The sequence below is a fragment of the Oncorhynchus gorbuscha genome, unplaced genomic scaffold (genome assembly GCF_021184085.1).
Source record: "Oncorhynchus gorbuscha isolate QuinsamMale2020 ecotype Even-year unplaced genomic scaffold, OgorEven_v1.0 Un_scaffold_4869, whole genome shotgun sequence".
Lineage (NCBI taxonomy): Eukaryota > Metazoa > Chordata > Actinopteri > Salmoniformes > Salmonidae > Oncorhynchus > Oncorhynchus gorbuscha.
Window position 1 is genome coordinate 322 of NW_025748796.1, and position 21415 is coordinate 21736.

The 21415-nt window shown below is 46.6% G+C and overlaps 1 long non-coding RNA gene across 1 annotated transcript; it reads right to left on the reverse strand.

Annotated features, from left to right (window-relative positions):
* Positions 1 to 16750: 16750 nt before the first annotated feature.
* On the reverse strand, positions 16751 to 20959 carry LOC124028786. The gene is made up of 3 exons (XR_006837646.1): positions 20913 to 20959; positions 19925 to 19978; positions 16751 to 16796 (listed from the first exon to the last, which is right to left on the reverse strand). It is a non-coding gene; the product is annotated as an uncharacterized LOC124028786 (long non-coding RNA).
* Positions 20960 to 21415: the final 456 nt, after the last annotated feature.

Genomic DNA, 21415 nt, shown 5'->3' on the forward strand with positions numbered 1-21415 from the left:
AGGGAGCTGTGTACGCTAGCCTTGCTAATTACACACGGCGCTGTGCCTCCCTCGCTCAGACAGCGCCCAGGCCACAATACCTACACCCACACACATGGCGCTGTGCCTCCTTCCCTCCGACAGCGCCCGGGCTACAATACCTACACACACATACCTACACACACCCACACACGTGGCACTGCGCCTTCCTCGCTCCTACAGCGCCCAGGCCACAATACCTACACACATATACCTACACACACATACCTACACACACATACCTACACACATGGCACTGTGACTCCTTCGCTCTGACAGTGCCCGGGTTACAACACACACATGCACACACCTACATATACCCACACACGTGGCACTGCGCCTTCCTCGCTCCGACAGCACCCAGGCCACAACACACACAGCACTGCGCCTCCCTCGCTCCGACAGCGCCCAGGCCACAACACACACACAGCCCTGTGCCTTCCTCGCTCCGACAGCGCCCAGGCCACAACAACACAATCTGGCAGCTCCCAGTACACACTCTACATCTACCGCTTCAGCTAGCAAATAAACAGAGGGGAGGAGGAGAGAGAGACAGAGGGGGAGGGAAGAAGGGAGGGGAGAGTGAGGGAGATGGTGGGGAGGGAGAAGTGGGGCTAGAGAGAGAGTAGAGAGAGAGAGAGAGAGAGAGAGAGAGAGAGAGAGAGAGAGAGAGAGAGAGAGAGAGAGAGACAGAGAGAGAGAGACAGAGAGAGACAGAGAGAGACAGAGAGAGAGAGAGAGAGAGAGAGAGAGAGAGAGCAGCAGAGGAGAGAGAGAGAGAGAGAGAGAGCAGCAGAGGAGAGAGAGACAGAGAGAGAGAGAGAGACAGAGATAGAGACAGAGAGAGAGAGCAGCAGAGGAGAGAGAGAGAGAGAGAGAGAGAGAGAGACAGAGAGAGAGACAGAGAGAGAGCAGAGAGAGAGAGAGAGAGAGAGAGAGAGAGAGGGAGAGAGAGAGAGAGAGAGAGAGAGAGAGAGAGAGAGAGAGAGAGAGAGAGAGAGAGAGAGAGAGAGAGAGAGAGAGAGAGAGTAGCAGGGGAATTTCTCAAGACAGCAGACTAATTATGTTTACTTACTTGCTGCCTGAGTCCCAAATGGCAACCTATTTGCTTTATTGTGCTCTGGACTAATGTAGTGCACGGCATAGGGAATAGGGTCCCATTTATGGCGCACGCTCTGCCACTTTCTAACCAGAGTGGCTGCCTGGCTGGTGGTAATAGCACTTTAGACAAGAAGGGTGAAGTTTTGTCATGTGTGGAGAGACTAAGAGATGCACCGTTAGAGTTACAGTAAGGGGTTTGTCTTGTCCGTTGTGTCTGCGTTCCTAATGGCACCCTGTTCCCCACATAGTGCCCTACTTTGACTAGAGCCCTATGGGCCCTGGTCAACCCTACTGGCCCTGGTCAAAAGTTGTGCACTACATAGGGAATAGGTTGCCGTTTAGGTATGCGATTTGTGTCATGTGAGTGGGAACTGCCTTCAAAGCTGCGTTGGAACCAGATCCCGTAAGGGTAACAGATATCTAGAGTGGCCAGGCCCAACGAATACCACAGAGGTTACTGCAGAAAATGTTGTTTACAATGTTTCCATTGGCTCAGCGATTCACCTCCATAGCTGAACATCACCCATAACCTTAGGTTGTGAGGCTGATCCTTGTGTGAACGTCTATAGGAAAACAACCTGATCATTAGTGTTCAGATGTAGACTTAACATTTAGCAGAAGCTTTAATCCAAAGCGATTTACAGTCATTACCTGCAAACATGTTTTTGTATGGGGTGGCCCCCGGAATCAAACCCACAATCCTAACATTACAATCACCATGCTCTACCCACTGAGTTCCAGAAACCACACCGAAAGGCTGACCACAGTGAGAAAGTCTAGAGGGAAACGTCCTAATTGACACTTGATATCACTGACTGTAAGTGTAAATCTCAGATTTTACAGTAGAGCAACACTCAGAGGAAGCGTACCTTATTGCAAAGGTTATATTTAATACTTCAACACATAAAAACAACAGATGGGATGATATAGAGCTGCAGTCATCGTCTCTACGGAGCCACCAGACGTGTTCTTTCTCTGTCACCTGATACGTCTATGACTGTACAAGCTGAGGACATATACATGTGGAACGTGGATTGCTTAGGGCACGGTTACATGGCTGTAGTCTTCCTCTGAGCCAGGCCCCCTAGTTAGTTCTAGTATCAGAACAACGATACTCGCTCACATGGCAGTCATGCATACAAGACATTCTGTCTTCTCAGGTGTCCCCTTTACCCTTAAATATCACATGCTAGCTTTAAATAACAACTTGAACCTAATATTAGCATGGACGGGGAGGGAACAGAGGGGACAGGCAAGAGAATGTTCTAAAAACAAGTAAATAGGCCAAACTAAATTAACCTGGCTGAGCGCCTTCCAACACCCTTCCAACCTAAATTAACCTGGCTGAGCGCCTTCCAACACCCTTCCAACCTAAATTAACCTGGCTGAGCCCCTTCCAACCTAAATTAACCTGGCTGAGCCCCTTCCAACCTAAATTAACCTGGCTGAGCGCCTTCCAACCTAAATTAACCTGGCTGAGCCCCTTCCAACCTAAATTAACCTGGCTGAGCCCCTTCCAACCTAAATTAACCTGGCTGAGCCCCTTCCAACCTAAATTAACCTGGCTGAGCCCCTTCCAACCTAAATTAACCTGGCTGAGCCCCTTTCAACCTAAATTAACCTGACTGAGCCCCTTCCAACCTAAATTAACCTGGCTGAGCCCCTTCCAACCTAAATCAACCTGGCTGAGCCCCTTCCAACACCCTTCCAACCTAAATTAACCTGGCTGAGCGCCTTCCAACACCCTTCCAACCTAAATTAACCTGGCTGAGCGCCTTCCAACCTAAATTAACCTGGCTGAGCCCCTTCCAACCTAAATTAAGCTGGCTGAGCCCCTTCCAACCTAAATTAACCTGGCTGAGCGCCTTCCAACCTAAATTAACCTGGCTGAGCCCCTTCCAACCTAAATTAACCTGGCTGAGCCCCTTCCAACCTAAATTAACCTGACTGAGCCCCTTCCAACCTAAATTAACCTGGCTGAGCCCCTTCCAACCTAAATTAACCTGGCTGAGCCCCTTCAACCAAATTAACCTTCAACCTAAATTAACCTGACTGAGCCCCTTCCAACCTAAATTAACCTGGCTGAGCCCCTTCCAACCTAAATCAACCTGGCTGAGCCCCTTCCAACACCCTTCCAACCTAAATTAACCTGGCTGAGCGCCTTCCAACCTAAATTAAGCTGGCTGAACACCTTCCAACCTAAATTAACCTGGCTGAGCCCCTTCCAACCTACATTAACCTGGCTGAGCCTCTTCCAAACCTAAATTAACCTGGCTGAGCCACTTCCAACCTAAATTAACCTGGCTGAGCGCCTTCCAACCTAAATTAACCTGGCTGACCCTTCCAACCAACCTAAATTAACCTGGCTGAACACCCTTCCAACCTAAATTAACCTGGCTGAGCGCCTTCCAACACCCTTCCAACCTAAATTAACCTGGCTGAGCCCCTTCCAACCTAAATTAACCTGGCTGAGCCTTCCAACCTAAATTAACCTGGCTGAGCCCCTTCGCCTTCCTTCCAACACCCTTCCAACCTAAATTAATCTGGCTGAGCACCCTTCCAACCTAAATTAACCTGGCTGAGCCCTTCCAACACCCTTCCAACCTAAATTAACCCAGCACCCTTCCAACCTAAATTAACCTGGCTGAACACCTTCCAACCTAAATTAACCTGGCTGAGCCCCTTCCAACCTAAATTAACCTGGCTGAGCCTCTTCCAACCTAAATTAACCTGGCTGAGCCACTTCAACCTAAATTAACCTGGCTGAGCACCCTTCCAACCAACCCTAAATTAACCTGGCTGAGCCCCTTCCAACCCTTCCAACCTAAATTAACCTGGCTGAGCCTTCCAACACCCTTCCAACCTAAATTAACCTGGCTGAGCCCCTTCCAACCTAAATTAACCTGGCTGAGCCCCTTCCAACCTAAATTAACCTGGCTGAGCCCTTCCAACACCCTTCCAACCTAAATTAACCTGGCTGAGCCCCTTCCAACCTAAATTAACCTGGCTGAGAGACTGACCCTTCCAACCTAAATTAACCTGGCTGAGCCCCTTCAACACCCTTCCAACCTAAATTAACCTGGCTGAGCGCCTTCCAACACCCTTCCAACCTAAATTAACCTGGCTGAGCGCCTTCCAACCAACACCCTTCCAACCTAAATTAACCTGGCTGAGCCCCTTCCAACCTAAATTAACCTGGCTGAGCCCCTTCCAACACCCTTCCAACCTAAATTAACCTGGCTGAGCGCCCCTTCCAACCTAAATTAACCTGGCTGAGCCCCTTCCAACCTAAATTAACCTGGCTGACCCTTCCAACCTAAATTAACCTGGCTGAGCGCCTTTCAACCTAAATTAACCTGGCTGAGCCCTTCCAACCTAAATTAACCTGGCTGAGCCCCTTCCAACCTAAATTAACCTGGCTGAGCCCCTTCCAACACCCTTCCAACCTAAATTAACCTGGCTGAGCGCCTTCCAACACCCTTCCAACCTAAATTAACCTGGCTGAGCGCCTTCCAACCTAAATTAACCTGGCTGAGCACCTTCCAACCTAAATTAAGCTGGCTGAACACCTTCCAACCTAAATTAACCTGGCTGAGCCCCTTCCAACCTAAATTAACCTGGCTGAGCCTCTTCCAAACCTAAATTAACCTGGCTGAGCGCCTTCCAACCTAAATTAACCTGGCTGAGCGCCTTCCAACCTAAATTAACCTGGCTGAGCACCTTCCAACCCTTAACCTGGCTGAGAACACCCTTCCAACCTAAATTAACCTGGCTGAGCGCCTTCCAACACCCTTCCAACCTAAATTAACCTGGCTGAGCCCCTTCCAACCTAAATTAACCTGGCTGAGCCCCTTCCAACCTAAATTAACCTGGCTGAGCCCCTTCCAACACCCTTCCAACCTAAATTAACCTGGCTGAGCGCCTTCCAACCTAAATTAACCTGGCTGAGCCCCTTCCAACACCCTTCCAACCTAAATTAACCTGGCTGAGCCCCTCCAACCTAAATCAACCTGGCTGAGCCCCTTCCAACACCCTTCCAACCTAAATTAACCTGGCTGAGCCCCTTCCAACACCCTTCCAACCTAAATTAACCTGGCTGAGCGCCTTCCAACCTAAATTAAGCTGGCTGAGCGCCTTCCAAAACCCTTCCAACCTAAATTAACCTGGCTGAGCGCCTTCCAACCTAAATTAACCTGGTTGAGCCCCTTCCAACCTAAATTAACCTGGCTGAGCCCCTTCCAACCTAAATTAACCTGGCTGAGCAACCTAAATTAACCTGGCAGCCCCTTCCAACCTAAATTAACCTGGCTGAGCCCCTTCCAACCCTTCCAACCTAAATTAACCTGGCTGAGCCCCTTCCAACCTAAATTAACCTGGCTGAGCCCCTTCCAACCTAAATTAACCTGGCTGAGCCCCTTCCAACCTAAATTAACCTGGCTGAGCACCTTCCAACCTAAATTAACCTGGCTGAGCCCCTTCCAACCTAAATTAACCTGGCTGAGCCCCTTCCAACCTAAATTAACCTGGCTGAGCCCCTTCCAACCTAAATTAACCTGGCTGAGCCCCTTCCAACCTAAACACCCCTTCCAACCTAAATTAACCTGGCTGAGAGCACCTCCCAACACCCTTCCAACCTAAATTAACCTGCACATTTATTAAGGCTGAGCCACTGTTTTTAATTAGCCCCTTGCAAACCGAATAAACTAAATTAACTGGCTGAGCCCCTTAGTAAAAACCTGGCTGAGCAGCGCCTAAATTAACCTGGCTGACCTTACATTAAATTTAACCTGGCTATGTTTATAATGTTAATAATGAATGATGCAGATGAATAAACAACTTAACCTGGCTGAGCCCCTTTACATTAACCAGGTTTCCCTTCCAACCTAAATTAACCAGCTGGTCCCTTCTCTAAATTAACCTGGCAGAGGAAAGAGCAACCTTGAAACCTCAGGTCCTACCACAATTAACCTGGCTAATTTCCATGCATTATAACCTGGCTGATGTGCCAACCTAACAACAGCCCCTTGTTTTAAATTAACCTCCTGGAGACTGTTCCAACCCTTCCAACCTAAATTAACCTGGCTGAGCGCCTTCCAATCATTAACCTTACCCAGGGCCTCCAACCTAAATTAACCTGGCTGACAAGCATCTTCCAACCTAAATTAACCTCATTATAAACCAATTGAGCCCTCCAAACCCAACCCTAAATCTAAATCCTGAGCCCCTTCAACCTGAAAGATAACCTGACTGAGCCGGTCTGTCTTCAACCTAAATTAACCTGGTCTCAGCCCCTTCAACCTAAATCAACCTGGCTGATGCCCCTCCAACACCTTCAACCTAAATTAACCTGGCTGAGTTCCTTCCAACAGAACAGACAAGCCCCTTCCAACAAATTAACCTGGCTGAGCCTTCCAACCTAAATTAACCTGGCTGAGCCCTTCCAACCTAAATTAACCTGGCTGACACCCTTCCAACCTAAATAACCTGGAAGGCCTTCTAAAACCAATTCAGAAATTTCCTGTTTATTTGTTTCCATGAAATGTAACCTGTCTGAATGGTGGAACACCTTGTAAACAAATTAGGACCTGGCTGAGCCCCTTATAAATAAATGATGGGGGCAGCCCTTCCAACCTAAATTAACCTGGCTGAGCCCCTTGTAAATTAACCTGGCTGTGTGCCTTCCAACCTAAATTAACCTGGCTGAGCCTTCAACCCGTGCGTGCGTGTGCGTGTGTGATTAACCTGAAGTGTTTCTGCTGACCTAAATTAATCTGACAGTGCAAACACCCTTGTTTCACCATCCTGGATTGTAAATTAACCTGGCTGTGCGCCTTCATCGTTGATGGCTGAGCGCCTTCAACACCCTTGTAAATTAACCTGTGTTCTGTGAGCCCCTTCCAACACCCTTCCGACATAAATTAACCTGTGCTGAGTGTGTGTGTGTGTGTGCCCTTCCAACCTAAATTAACCTGGCTGAGTGCCTTCCAACCTAAATGTGCTGAGCCCCTTCCAACCTAAATTAACCTGGCTGAGCCCCTTCCAACCTAAATTAACCTGGCTGTGCCTTCCAACCTAAATTAACCTGGCTGAGCCCCTTCCAACCTAAATTAACCTGGCTGAGCCAACCTAAATTAACCTGGCTGAGCCCTTCCAACCTAAATTAACCTGGCTGAGCCCCTTCCAACCTAAATTAACCTGGTGTTCTTCAACCTAAATTAACCTGGCTGAGCCACCTTCCAACCTAAATAAACCAAGGAAGCCCTTCAACACCCTTAAACCTAAATTAACCTGGCACGCAGCAGTGTTATGATGAAGCTCTGAGCGCCTTGGCAATCACCATCGTTTGAAATACATTCAGTATAGAAAGTGACATCCAAACGTTGCTGAATGAACAGGCATCGCCTTCCAACCAATGCTGCATTTCCACCTGTTTCACCTAAAAACCTCAGCCCCTTCCAACTTTATACCTGGGACAATAAACTTAACCTTAGCCCCTTGAAACAAACATGTTGATAACCTAAATAACCTGGCTGAGCCCCTTCAAACTAAATCAACCTGGATTATCAAGCTGTTGAATAAACCTGGCAAGCACTTGAACACCCTTCCAACCTAAATTAACCTGAAAGTTACCTTCCAACCTAAAATTAACATGAGTTCCAACCTAAATGAAGCTGGCTGAACAATGTCCTAAATTAACCTAGCTGCCCCTCAATTAACCTGGAATCTTCAAACCCTGATTAACCTGGCTGAGCCCTTCTGTTAACCTGGCTGAAACCAACCCTATAAGGACTAGGTTGTGTTAACCTGGCTGAGCGCCTTGAACACCCTTCCAACCTATTAACTGGCTGAGCCCCTTCCAACCTAAATGTAACCTGGAAGCCCTTCCAACCTATGAGAACAACCTGGCTGAGCCCCTGGGAAACCAACCCTAAATTAACCTGGTTGAGCTGGGAAACACTAAATTGTGTCTGGCTGAGCACCTTCCACAGGTTGTGTCCCTTCTGTGAAACCTAAATTAACCTGGCTGAGCCCCTTCCAACCAAAATTAACCTGGCTGAGAAACCAACCCTATGAACAGGCTGTGCGTCTGGGAAACCAACCCTCCAACCTGATAACTAGGCTGTGTCTAAATGTAACCTGGCTGAGCCCCTTCCAAACCCTTGAAAATTAAGGCTGTGTCTGCCTGTCTGGGAAACCAACCTGGCTGAGAACTAGGTTGTGTCTGTGTCTTGGGAAACCCCCTATGAGAACTAACCTGGCTGCCCCTTCTGTGTAACCTGGGAAACCAATTAACCTGGCTGAGAACTAGGCTTAACCTGTGTCTGGGAAACCATTAACCTGGCTGAGAACTAGCTGGCTGAGTCTTCCAACCTGTAACCTGGGAAACCAAACCTAAATGAGAACTAGGTTGTGGCTGTGTCTGGGAAACCTAAAAACCTATGAGCCCCTTCCAACACTCTTCCAACTAAATTGTCTGGGAAACCAACCCTATGAGGACTAGGTTGTGTCTGTGTCTGGGAAACCAAACCTATGAGGAACCTATTGAGGCTGTGTTGTGTCTGGGAAACCAACCTAAATGAGGACCTGGCTGTGTCTGTGTCTGGGAAACCAAACCTATGAGGACTAGGTTGTGTCTGGGAAACCAACCCTATGAGGACTAATTAACCTGTCTGAGTCTGGGAAACCAACCCTATGAGGACTAGGCTGTGTCTTCCAACAAACCTAAATTAACCTGGCTGAGGACTAAATTGTGGCTGAACCAACCTATGAGGACTAGGCTGTGTCACCCTGGGAAACCTAAATATGAGGACTGGTTGTGTCTGGGAAACCTGGCTGAGCCCCTTCCAACCTAAATTAACCTGGCTGAGCCCCTTCCAACACCCTGTTCTAAATTAACACCCTTCCAGGACCTAAATTAACCTGGCTGGGAAACCAAGCCCCTATGAGGACTAGGCTTAACCTGGCTGGAAACCAAACCCTTGAGGACTAAATTAACCTGTCTGAGGAAACCAACCCTATGAACCTGGCTGAGCCCTGTGTCAACCTAAATTAACCTATGAGCCCCTTCCAACACCCTTGTGTCTGGGAAACCAACCCTATGAGGACTACACCCTTCCAACCTAAATTAACCTGTCTGGCCTTCCAAATTAACCCTGAGCGCCTTCCAACTAAATTAACCTGGCTGAGCCCCTTGGGGAAACCCTTCCAACCTAAATTGAGGACCTGGCTGAGCACCTTCCAACCTAACTTAACCTGGCTGAGGAAACCAACCTAAATTAAGGACTCCAACACCCTTGTAAATTAACCTGGAAACCCTTCCCCTAAATGAGGACTAGGCTGAGCCCCTTCCAACCTAAAAACCTATGAGAACTCCAACACTGTGTTCCAACCTGGGAAATTAACCTGGCTGAGCACCTTCCAACTAAATTAACCTGGCTGAGCCCCTTCCAACCTAAATTAACCTGGCTGAGCCCTTTCCAACCTAAAAACCCAGCCCCTTCCAACCTAAATGAGGACTGGCTGAGCACCTTCCAACCTAAAAACCTGGCTGAGGACTAAATTGTGTCTGAGGAAACCAACCTAAATTAACCTGGCTGAGCCCCTGGGAAACCTTCCAACTAAATTAACCTATGAGCCTTCCAACCTAGGCTGTAACCTGGCTGAGGAAACAACCCTAAATTGAGGACTAGCCTTCCAACCTCTTAACCTGGCTGAGGAAACCAACCTAAATGAGGACTAGGCTGAGTCTTGGGAAACCAACCCTATGAGGACTAGGCTGTGCCCCTTCAACCTGTGTCTGGCTGAAACCTAAACAACCTGGCTGAGGACTTCCAACCTAAATGTGTCTGGCTGGCCCCTTCCAAACTTCCAACCTAACCTGAGGCACCTTCCAACTAAATTAACCTGTCTGAGTCCCTTCCAAAAAATTAACCTATGAGCCCTTTCCAACCTAAATTAACCTGGCTGGCCCCCAACCTAAATTAAGGACTGAGGTTGTGTCTAAATTAACCTGGGAGCCCCAACCAACCTAAATTAACCTGGCTGAGCCCCTTCCAACCTAAATTAACCTGGTCTGAGCCCCTTGAACACCCTTCCAACCTAAATTAACCTGGCTGAGAACTTCCAAGGCTGTAACCTGGTGAGCCCCTTGGGAAACCAACCTAAATTAACCTGGCTGAGCCCCTTCCAACCTAACTTAACCTGGCTGAGGAAACCCTTCCAACCTAAATTAACCTGGACTAGGCCTTCCAACACCCTTCCAACCTAAATTAACCTGGCTAAGCCCCTTCCAACCTAAATTAACCTGGCTGAACCCCTCCAACCTAAATCAACCTGGCTGAGCCCCTTCCAACCTAAATTAACCTGGCTGAGCCCCTTCCAACACTCTTCCAACCTAAATTAACCTGGCTGAGCCCCTTCCAACCTAAATTAACCTGGCTGAACACCCTTCCAACCTAAATTGACCTGGCTGAGCGCCTTCCAACCTAACTTAACCTGGCTGAGGAAACACCCTTCCAACCTAAATTAACCTGGCTGAGCCCCTTCCAACCTAACTTAACCTGGCTGAGGCCCCTTAACACCCTTCCAACCTAAATTAACCTGGCTGAGCGCCTTCCAACCACCCTTCCAACCTAAATTAACCTAGGCCCCTTCCAACCTAAATTAACCTGGGAACCAACCCTAAATCAACCTGGCTGAGCCCCTTCCAACCTAAATTAACCTGGCTGAGCCCCTTCCAACACTCTTCCAACCTAAATTAACCTGTCTGAGCACCTTCCAACCTAAATTAACCTGGCTGAGCCCCTTCCAACCTAAATTAACCTGGCTGAGGCCCTTTTCCAACCTAAATTAACCCTGGTCTGAGCCCCTTCCAACCTAAATTAACCTGGCTGAGCACCTTCCAACCTAAATTAACCTGGCTGAGCCCCTTCCAACCTAAATTAACCTAGCTGAGCCCCTTCCAACCTAAATTAACCTGGCTGAGCACCTTCCAACCTAAATTAAGCTGGCTGAGCGCCTTCCAAAACCCTTCCAACCTAAATTAACCTGGCTGAGCACCTTCCAACCTAAATTAACCTGGTTGAGCCCCTTCAACCTAAATTAACCTGGCTGAGCACCCTTCCAACCTAAATTAACCTGGCTGAGCACCTTCCAACACCCTTCCAACCTAAATTAACCTGGCTGAGCCCCTTCCAACCTAAATTAACCTGGCTGAGCCCTTCCAACCTAAATTAACCTGGCTGAGTGCCTTCCAACCTAAATTAACCTGGCTCAGCCCCTTCCAAACTAAATTAACCTGGCTGAGCACCTTCCAACCTAAATTAACCTGGCTGAGCCCCTTCCAACCTAAATTAACCTGGCTGAGCCCCCCTTCCAACCTGTAACCTGGCTCAGCCCTTCCAACCTAAATTAACCTGGCTGAGCCCCTTCAACACCCTTCCAACCTAAATTAACCTGGCTGAGCACCTCCCAACACTCTTCCAACCTAAATTAACCTGCACATTTATTTAGGCCACTGTTTTTATTATTAACGATGCAAACGAATAAACACCATACGATAGTAAAATAGCAAAGATAGGACCTTACATTTATTTAGGGCAACTGACTATGTTTATAATGTTAATAATGAATGATGCAGATGAATAAACAGACTGGGATTCAAAAGAGTATCTTACATTTATTGAGCAGGCAGCCCAGCTGGTCACCCTGTATGTTGAAACTAGGTCCTGACACAAGCAGCACCATAATTTCCATGCATTATAAGTACAGATGTGCAGTAACAACATGTTGTTTTGAAAGATCTGACTGTCCTCAGGAGACTGTTCCAAGGTGGTTTATCCAATCATTGTGCCTTACTTGGCCTCTTACAAGGGATACTGGTGCATCATGACAAAATGTCAACTTCATCTATAAACACAATTTATGTCTCCAAACCCAACCCTAAATCTAAATCCTGATTCCTATCCTGAAAGATGAGACCTGATATGAGCCGGTCTGTCTTCATGTTGTAGCGAAGGTCTCATCTTCAGCGGTCTATTTATGATAACAGAGACATTCAACTAAACAGTGCTAAAGTTCACAGAACAGATTTCCGTTGACAATCTTCCAGTGAGCAGGCTCTGTTTTCCTGTATATTAAATAACCCACTGGAAGGCAACAGGCTAAAACCAAGTCAGAAATGTTCCTGTTTATTTATTCATGAAATGTCTGTCTGAATGTGGAGTCCTGGTTGTAAACAAATTAGGACTACGACACCATAAATAAATGAAACCAGTGTGTGTGTGTGTGTGTGTGTGTTCTGTGTGTCTGTGTCCCAGATCTGTGTTGTGCTGTAGCGTGCACTCGTCTGCGTGCCAGCCCGTGCGTGCGTGCGTGTGTGTGTGTGATAATGAAGTGTTTCTGATGGACCTAATTATCTGACAGTGCACACCCTTGTTTCACATCGTGATTGTAATAGATTTATGTGTTCATCATTGAAGTGTGTGTGTGTCACGCTGTGCTTGCTGAGTGTGTGTGTGTGTTGTCCTGATTGTGTGTGCTCACACTGATGCTGTGTGTGTGCCCCAGAACCTCTGTGTGTTGTGTGTGTGTGTGATAATGAAGTGTTTCTGAACCTAATTATCTGACAGTGCACCACCCTTGAAAATCGTGATTGTAATTGCTGTGTTCATCGTTGTGTGTGTGTGTGACAGTTCAGTGTGTGTGAGTGTGTGTGTTTCCCCACCACCATGTGTGTGTGTGTGTGTGTGTGCAGTGTGTGTGTGTGGTGTTTGTGTGTGTGAAACCTTGCATGTGTGTGTGTGTGTGTGTGTGTGTGTGTCAAATTGTGTGCAGAGAGACTGTGTTCATCGTCCAGGTTGAGCTGAAGACACTATCACACAGCTGCATAACCAAATCCATATCATAAACATGAGACCAGCAGTGTTATGATGAAGTTCTTGGCAGTCACCATCGTTTGAAATACATTCAGTATAGATAAGTCATAGAAACACTGTGAATGAACAGGCATCGTAAACAATGCTGCATTTGCATGTTTCATAAAAACCTCAACAACTTTATATGGACAATAAACTTTATTACTTGAAACAAACATGTTGATAATATGCCAATTCAAACAACAACTGATTATCAAGCTGTTGAATACACAGGGCAACACTTTCCATTACATGCAGTTATGATGTATTACAATGTTGAAAATGTCCTAGAGAGAAATAGCTGCTCAATGGAGAAACGAGGACTAGGCTGTGTCTGTGTCTTGAAACCAACCCTATGAGGACTAGGTTGTGTCTGGTGTCTGGTGAAACCAATGAGGACTAGGCTGTGTCTGTGTCTGGGAAACCAAACCTATGAGGACTAGGTTGTGTCTGGGAAACCAACCCTATGAGGACTAGGTTGTGTAACCTGGGAAACCAACTATGAGGACTGGCTGTGTCTGTGTCTGGGAAACCAAACCTGGGACTATGTCTGGGAAACCAATATGAGGACTAGGTTGTGTCTGGGAAACCAAGTGAGAACTAGGTTGTGTCTGTGTCTGGAAACCAATATGAAACTAGGCTGTGTCTGTGTCTGGGAAACCAACAGTGAGGACTCTGTGTCTGGGAAACCAATATGAGGACTAGGTTGTGTCTATGGGAAACCAGCCCTATGAGGACTAGGTTGTGTCTGTGCTGGGAATATGAAACTAGGCAGTATATGGGAAACCAACCCTATGAGGACTAGCCTGTGTCTGGGAAACCAACCCTCTGAGGACTATGTCTGGGAAATGTGAAACCAAACCTATGATCCACTACTGTGGGTCTGTGCATGGGAAACCAAACCTATGAACTATCTGTGTCTGGGAAACCAAACCAGTGAGAACTAGGTTGTGTCTGGGAAACCAACCCAATGAGGACTAGGATGTGTCTGGGAAACCAACCCTATGAGGACTAGGTTGTGTCTGTGTCTGGGAAACCAACCCTATGAGGACTAGGTTGTGTCTGTGTCTGGGAAACCAACCCTTTGAGGACTAGGCAGTCTGGGAAACCAACCCTATGAGGAATAGGCTGTGTCTGTGTCTGGGAAACCAACTATGAGGACTGGTTGTGTCTGGGAAACCAATATGAGGACTAGGCTGTATCTGGGAAACTACTATGAGGACTAGGTTGTGCCCACAGAGGCTGGGAAGTCTGTGTGACCAATGAGCTGTTGTGTTGAGGTCAGCCCACAGAGGAACCAACCCAGTCTGTGTTGACCAATGAGCTGTTGTGTTGAGGTCATCCCACAGAGGAACAAACCCAGTCTGTGTGACCAACTAGATGTCCTGGGAAGGTCAGGAACTAAGTTCCCCGAGGTATCCCCTCTACTGTATGGACATGCTTCATAATGAATGCACTAAAAAAATCCTATATGTGCTGTGACATATCACCTAGCATCCTATGCCACTACAGTGAGGCACTCTGTAAACATGCTGGTATGAATGTGAAGAATGAGTGCTCTATAAAGCCCAGTCCATGTATGTGTATTGAGCAGGCAGCCCAGTCCATGTATGCTTGGAATGAGCAGACAGCCCAGTCCATGTATGTTGTACTAAGCAAGCAGCCCAGTCCCTGTATGTTGTACTGAGCAGGCAGCCCAGTCCATGTATGTTGTATTGAGCAGGCAGCCCAGTCACTGTATGTTGTACTGAGCAGGCAGCTCAGTCCCTGTATGTTGTACTGGAGCAGGCATAGTCCCTGTATGTTGTATTGAGCAGGCAGCCCAGTTCCTGCATGCTTGTATTGAATAGGCAGCACAGTCCCTGTATGTTGTATTGAGCAGGCAGCCCAGTCCCTGTATGTTGTACTGAGCAGGCATCAGTCCCTGGGTATGTTGTATTGAGCAGGCAGCCCAGTCCCTGTATGTTGTATTGAGCAGGCAGCCCAGTCCCTGTATGTTGTATTGAGCAGGCAGCCCAGTCCCTGTATGTTGTATTGAGCAGGCCAGTCAGTGTATTGTACACTGTGCCAGAGGGACAGATTTCTCCCTCAGTCCATTGGCCTAATCAGAGGGATATGGTGATGAAAAGAGGCGCTTTCATTATGCCATTTTAAACTGTCCATCTGCTCAGCCCAATACTTAGCGGAGCCACATGCCATTGAAGGAATCATTATGCAAAAAGCCACAAAATACAGACCATTTCCCTGAAAGCATAGCTTTGTTTTCCTGTAATTTCATGTGAAGTCTTTTCACTATATTTATTCTAAACACATCTAGCCTTTGGCCCATAAAGCCACACCACCATTATGAAAGAACAAATTATGCAAATGCTACACAATTCTATTCAGTCCCAGATCTGTTTGTGCTGTAGCTCACTCCTCTGAGATCAGCCCAACACAATGCAGGGACTGAGTGTTTGAACCCTTGCATCAATGCATTTCTAAACAGTGACGCTCTTGCTGGGAATGTGACTGATAACCCAGAACCTCTGCCTTGCTAGCACATGAGACTCTGCATCCTGGGAATGTGAATAAAAGGTATATTTGCTACAGTGAGACAGTTCTGCATGAGGGAAGTTTCCCACACCACCATGTGAATATCAGTATATCCACTACAGTGAGTGAATTGGGAATGTGAAACCTTGCATGCTGTTTTACTGTAGCTGTGAACTAGGTAAGAGCTGTGATATATATCCAGACTACGTCCTTCAGTGAGACCAAGTTATTAGAGTTCAGGTCTGGGAATGTGAATTATCAGATAATCATCCACACAGTGAGACTCTGCATGCTGTAAAATATGAATATCAGTATATCCATTACAGTGAGACTCTGCATGCTGGGAATGTAGATCCTATCATGTATAAAACTACAGTGAGAAACTCCTTTAAAATCAAATATGGGAATGTACAACAGAAATATGCTACATATTATAACCAACCATCCACAGTGAGACTCTGCATGCTGGGAATGTGAATATCAGTATATCCACTACAGTGGGACTCTGCATGCTGGGAATGTGAATATCAGTATATCCACTACAGTGGGACTCTGCATGCTGGGAATGTGAATATCAGTATATCCACTACAGTGAGACTCTGCATGCTGGGAATGTGAATATCAGTATATCCACTACAGTGAGACTCTGCATGCTGGGAATGTGAATATCAGTATATCCACTACAGTGAGACTCTGCATGCTGGGAATGTGAATATCAGTATATCCACTACAGTGAGACTCTGCATGCTGGGAATGTGAATATCAGTATATCCACTACAGTGAGACTCTGCATGCTGGGAATGTGAATATCAGTATATCCACTACAGTGGGAATCTGCATGCTGGGAATGTGAATATCAGTATATCCACTACAGTGAGACTCTGCATGCTGGGAATGTGAATATCAGTATATCCACTACAGTGAGACTCTGCATGCTGGGAATGTGAATATCAGTATATCCACTACAGTGAGACTCTGCATGCTGGGAATGTGAATATCAGTATATCCACTACAGTGAGACTCTGCATGCTGGGAATGTGAATATCAGTATATCCACTGCAGTGGGACGTTGCACGTTTGGATGAACTGGTGTTTATACATGACAGAGAGTGAAACCAGAGACATTTACCATTATGTAATGTGTGTGTGTGTGTACGTTTCTGTGTGTGTGTGTGTACTTACCATTGCTCCATCGATCCCCTTAGACCCGTTTGATCCTGCCTCCCCCTGAAATTACAAGGTTGAAACTTGAAATGCTAAATAACAAACATTGACGGTCTACTCGTTCACGAGGAGAAATATCTTGGTAGTTTCACTGAGGTCTGTGCCGCAGGGTTCAGTGCAGCTCTGAAGGGGCCTTCGTTCACACGTCTACAATGTTTAGCGCCTTGAGTCAACTTCACAACGGAATTACACATCACTTCAGCTTATAAAGAATAAGAGCATATTTCCCACACACCTTACTGTATATACATGTACAGTACATATTCCATACTGTCCCATATCTAATGCATAAGGAATAGCCACAACTCTATGACTAATGCATATTTACATACACAGAAATATTTTTCTGGGTAAGTGCATGATATTCACTTGTGTTTACAAGATGAAAAAGCGAATGATTTGTTAATCTCCTCTGACCCTGTATTGAAACAGTTCTGAGTGGGTACATGAGACATTGAATCAGAGGGCATAAAATACTGTAAATACATGAGGAGAGGATATACAATAAGTCCTATCTCCCTCCTAAGGGACTATGGCTCTGTGTGTAAATCCCTTTGTGTCCTGGGTGTAAATCCTGTTCCTGGACATCTACCGTCCTGTAGGTTTTCACTCCAACCCTGTTCCTGGAGAGCTAGCATCCTGTAGGTTTTCACTCCAACCCTGTTCCTGGAGAGCTACCATCCTGTAGGTTCACTCCAACCCTGTTTCTGGAGAGCTACCCTCCTGTAAGTTCACCCAATCCTGTTCCTGGAGAGCTACCATCCTGTAGGTTCACTCTAACCCTGTTCCTGGAGAGCTACCCTCCTGTAAGTTCACTCCAATCCTGTTCCTGGAGAGCTACCATCCTGTATGTTCACTCCAACCCTGTTCCTGGAGAGCTACCATCCTGTAGGTTTTCACTCCAACCCTGTTCCCGGAGAGCTACCATCCTGTAGGTTTTCACTCCAACCCTGTTCCCGGAGAGCTACCATCCTGTAGGTTTTCAGTCCAACCCTGTTCCTGGAGAGCTACCATCCTGTAGGTTCACTCTAACCCTGTTTCTGGAGAGCTACCATCCTGTAAGTTACCCAATCCTGTTCCTGGAGAGCTACCATCCTTAGGTTTTCACTCCAACCCTGTTCCAATCCTTGTTCCTGGAGAGCTACCATCCTGTAGGTTCACTCTAACCCTGTTCCTGGAGAGCTACCATCCTGTAGGTTCACTCCAACCCTGTTCCTGGAGAGCTACCATCCTGTAGGTTCACTCTAACCCTGTTCCTGGAGAGCTACCCTTCTTGAGGTTTTTGCTCCAACCCTGTTCCTGGAGAGCTACCCTCCTGTAGGTTCACTCCAACCCTGTTCCTGGAGAGCTACCCTTCTTGAGGTTTTTGCTCCAACCCTTATCTAGTGGACCAGATTCTAGTAATTAGCTGGTTGATATGCTGAACCCTGTTCCTGGAGAGCTACAGAAGAGGGTTGGAGAGCCCTGCACTACAGAAACACAATGGGGAGAGAAGGAGCGAGTCACCACCACTATCACCATCACCCCCATCATAATCACCACCACCACCCCCACCATAACCACCACTGTAATCACCACCGTAACCACCACCATCACCCACACCACCACCACTAACACCCCCACCATAACCACCACCATAACCAGCACCGTAATCATCACCACCAACACCACTAACACCCCCACCATAACCACCACCATAACCAGCACCGTAATCATCACCACCACCACCATAACCACCACCGTATTCACCACTACCACCACCACCATAACCACCACCATAACCAGCACCGTAATCATCACCATCATCACCACTAACACCACCACCATAACCACCACCATAACCAGCACCGTAATCATCACCACCATCACCACTAACACCACCACCACCATAACCATCACCACCATAACCACCACCATAACCAGCACCGTAATCATCACCACCATCACCACTAACACCACCACCATAACCACCACCATAACCAGCACCGTAATCATCACCACCATCACCACCACTACTACCATAACCACCACCGTACCCACTGTAATCACCACCACCATCACCACTAACACCACCACCATAACCACCACCATCCCCACCATCACCACTAACACCACCACCATCACCCCCACCATCACCACTAACACCACCACCATCACCCCCACCATCACCACTAACACCACCACCATCACCCCCACCATAACCATCACCATCAACCCCACCATAACCACCATCACCCCCACCATAACCACCACCATCCCCACCATCACCACTAACACCACCACCATCACCCCCACCATCACCACTAACACCACCACCACCACCATCACCCCCACCATCACCAGTAACACCACCACCAACTCATAATAGCTGATGAAGGGGATATTGTTATTATCATAATAGCTGATGAAGGGGACATTGTTATTATCATAATATCTGATGAAGGGGACATTGTTATTATCATAATAGCTGATGAATGGGCCATTGTTATTATCATAATAGCTGATGAAGGGGTCATTGTTATTATCATGATAGCTGATGAAGGAGATAGTATTATCATGATAGCTGATGAAGGAGATAGTATTATCATGATAGCTGATGAAGGAGATAGTATTATCATGATAGCTGATGAAGGGGATAGTATTATGCTACTTTAGTTGAACCTTAGTCCAACAGCACTCCAGGACATAGAAAACCCTCTCACAATATATTATAGCTGGAAGGGGATAGTCTGATGAAGGAAATGAATGGGCCATTGTTATTATCATGATAGCTGATGAAGGAGATAGTATTATCATGATAGCTGATGAAGGAGATAGTATTATCATGATAGCTGATGAAGGGGATAGTATTATCATGATAGCTGATGAAGGAGATAGTATTATCATGATAGCTGATGAAGGAGATAGTATTATCATGATAGCTGATGAAGGAGATAGTATTATCATGATAGCTGATGAAGGGGATAGTATTATGCTACTTTAGTTGAACCTTAGTCCAACAGCACTCCAGGACATAGAAAACCCTCTCACAGATTATAAATAGTGGCAGAATAACAGTTTAGTGGTTTAAAGCAGAAACCTTATATCTTACAGATAATGGACAGTCCAAACAAGTCAACAGTCTGACTCACCTTCTGTCCAGGAATACCATCCAGACCTGGTGAGCCAGAACCACCCTGGTCACCCTGAGGGAGAAATAGAACACACACGCACAATTAGGATTAGGCATGCACACGCACACACACGAAAGCGCACACACACACACACACACACACACACACACACACACACACACACACACACACACAACACACACACACACACACACACACACACACACACACACACACACACACACACACACACACACACACACACACACACACACACACACACAAAAGGGAAGGCCTTAAGACATCTCTAAAACAGCAAAACAGTACTCTGCGGTAGCTAATACAGTTCGGATGGAAACCACACGACCCACACAGGCAGAGTAGGCCAAGTCACACCACCATCAATCTCAATATGAATGTTATGACACTTGATATAGACTTTGCATGTCATGTGCAGTGTTGAGTAACGCAGGCCAGCTTTAGCCAATTCTCAAACCTTATCAAGTATAGGAAAATGTTTGGGTGGGCCGCGCCTTTTAAGTGTTATGTCATTAGACTGGATCGAGTTTCATAGGCAAATATGTCCCTGTATGTGTGTGTGTGTGTGTGTGTGTGTGTGTGTGTGTGTGTGTGTGTGTGTGTGTGTGTGTGTGTGTGTGTGTGTGTGTGTGTGTGTGTGTGTGTGTGTGTGTGTGTGTGTGTGTGTGTGTGTGTGTGTGTGTGTGTGTGTGTGTGTGTGTGTGTGTGTGTGTGTGTGTGTGTGTGTGGATTCTTCAACTTCAACTTCTAAGGGCCCTAGAGGAGGGTTAGAGGGTGATGATGCTTTAGAGTGGTCCTGGTGAACTGAAGGTGCTAGACCATGTACAGACCCAGCTGACAGGGCACTCTCTGACTCTCTGTTATGTTTAAAGAGTTTATCATGTTCAAACACATATGTAAGTTGTGAAATATCTCATATACAGTATATTGTATAAATATAAAATATTTCCACGGTAACATACTGTACCTTCTGGCTTGAGTTTCCAGGGAACCCATCTTTCCTGGTCTCTCCCTGTAAAGGGAAACATGATACAGTCAGTAGCTGCAGATCCCTTATTGGTCATTTAGTTAGTGACTGCTTGTCTTATTGGATGTACAGTCAGTGGCTGGTCTATAATTGGCTGTACAGTCAGTGGCTGGTCTCTAATTGGATGTACAGTCAGTGGCTGGTCTCTAATTGGATGTACAGTCAGTGGCTGGTCTCTAATTGGCTGTACAGTCAGTGGCTGGTCTCTAATTGGCTGTACAGTCAGTGGCTGGTCTCTAATTGGCTGTACAGTCAGTGGCTGGTCTCTAATTGACTGTACAGTCAGTGGCTGGTCTCTAATTGGCTGTACAGTCAGTGGCTGGTCTCTAATTGGCTGTACAGTCAGTGGCTGGTCTCTAATTGGCTGTACAGTCAGTGGCTGTTCTTTTAGTAGCAGCTTGTCTCTCCCACGTCTATGGCAAGTAAGTATGGTTAAAATTGAA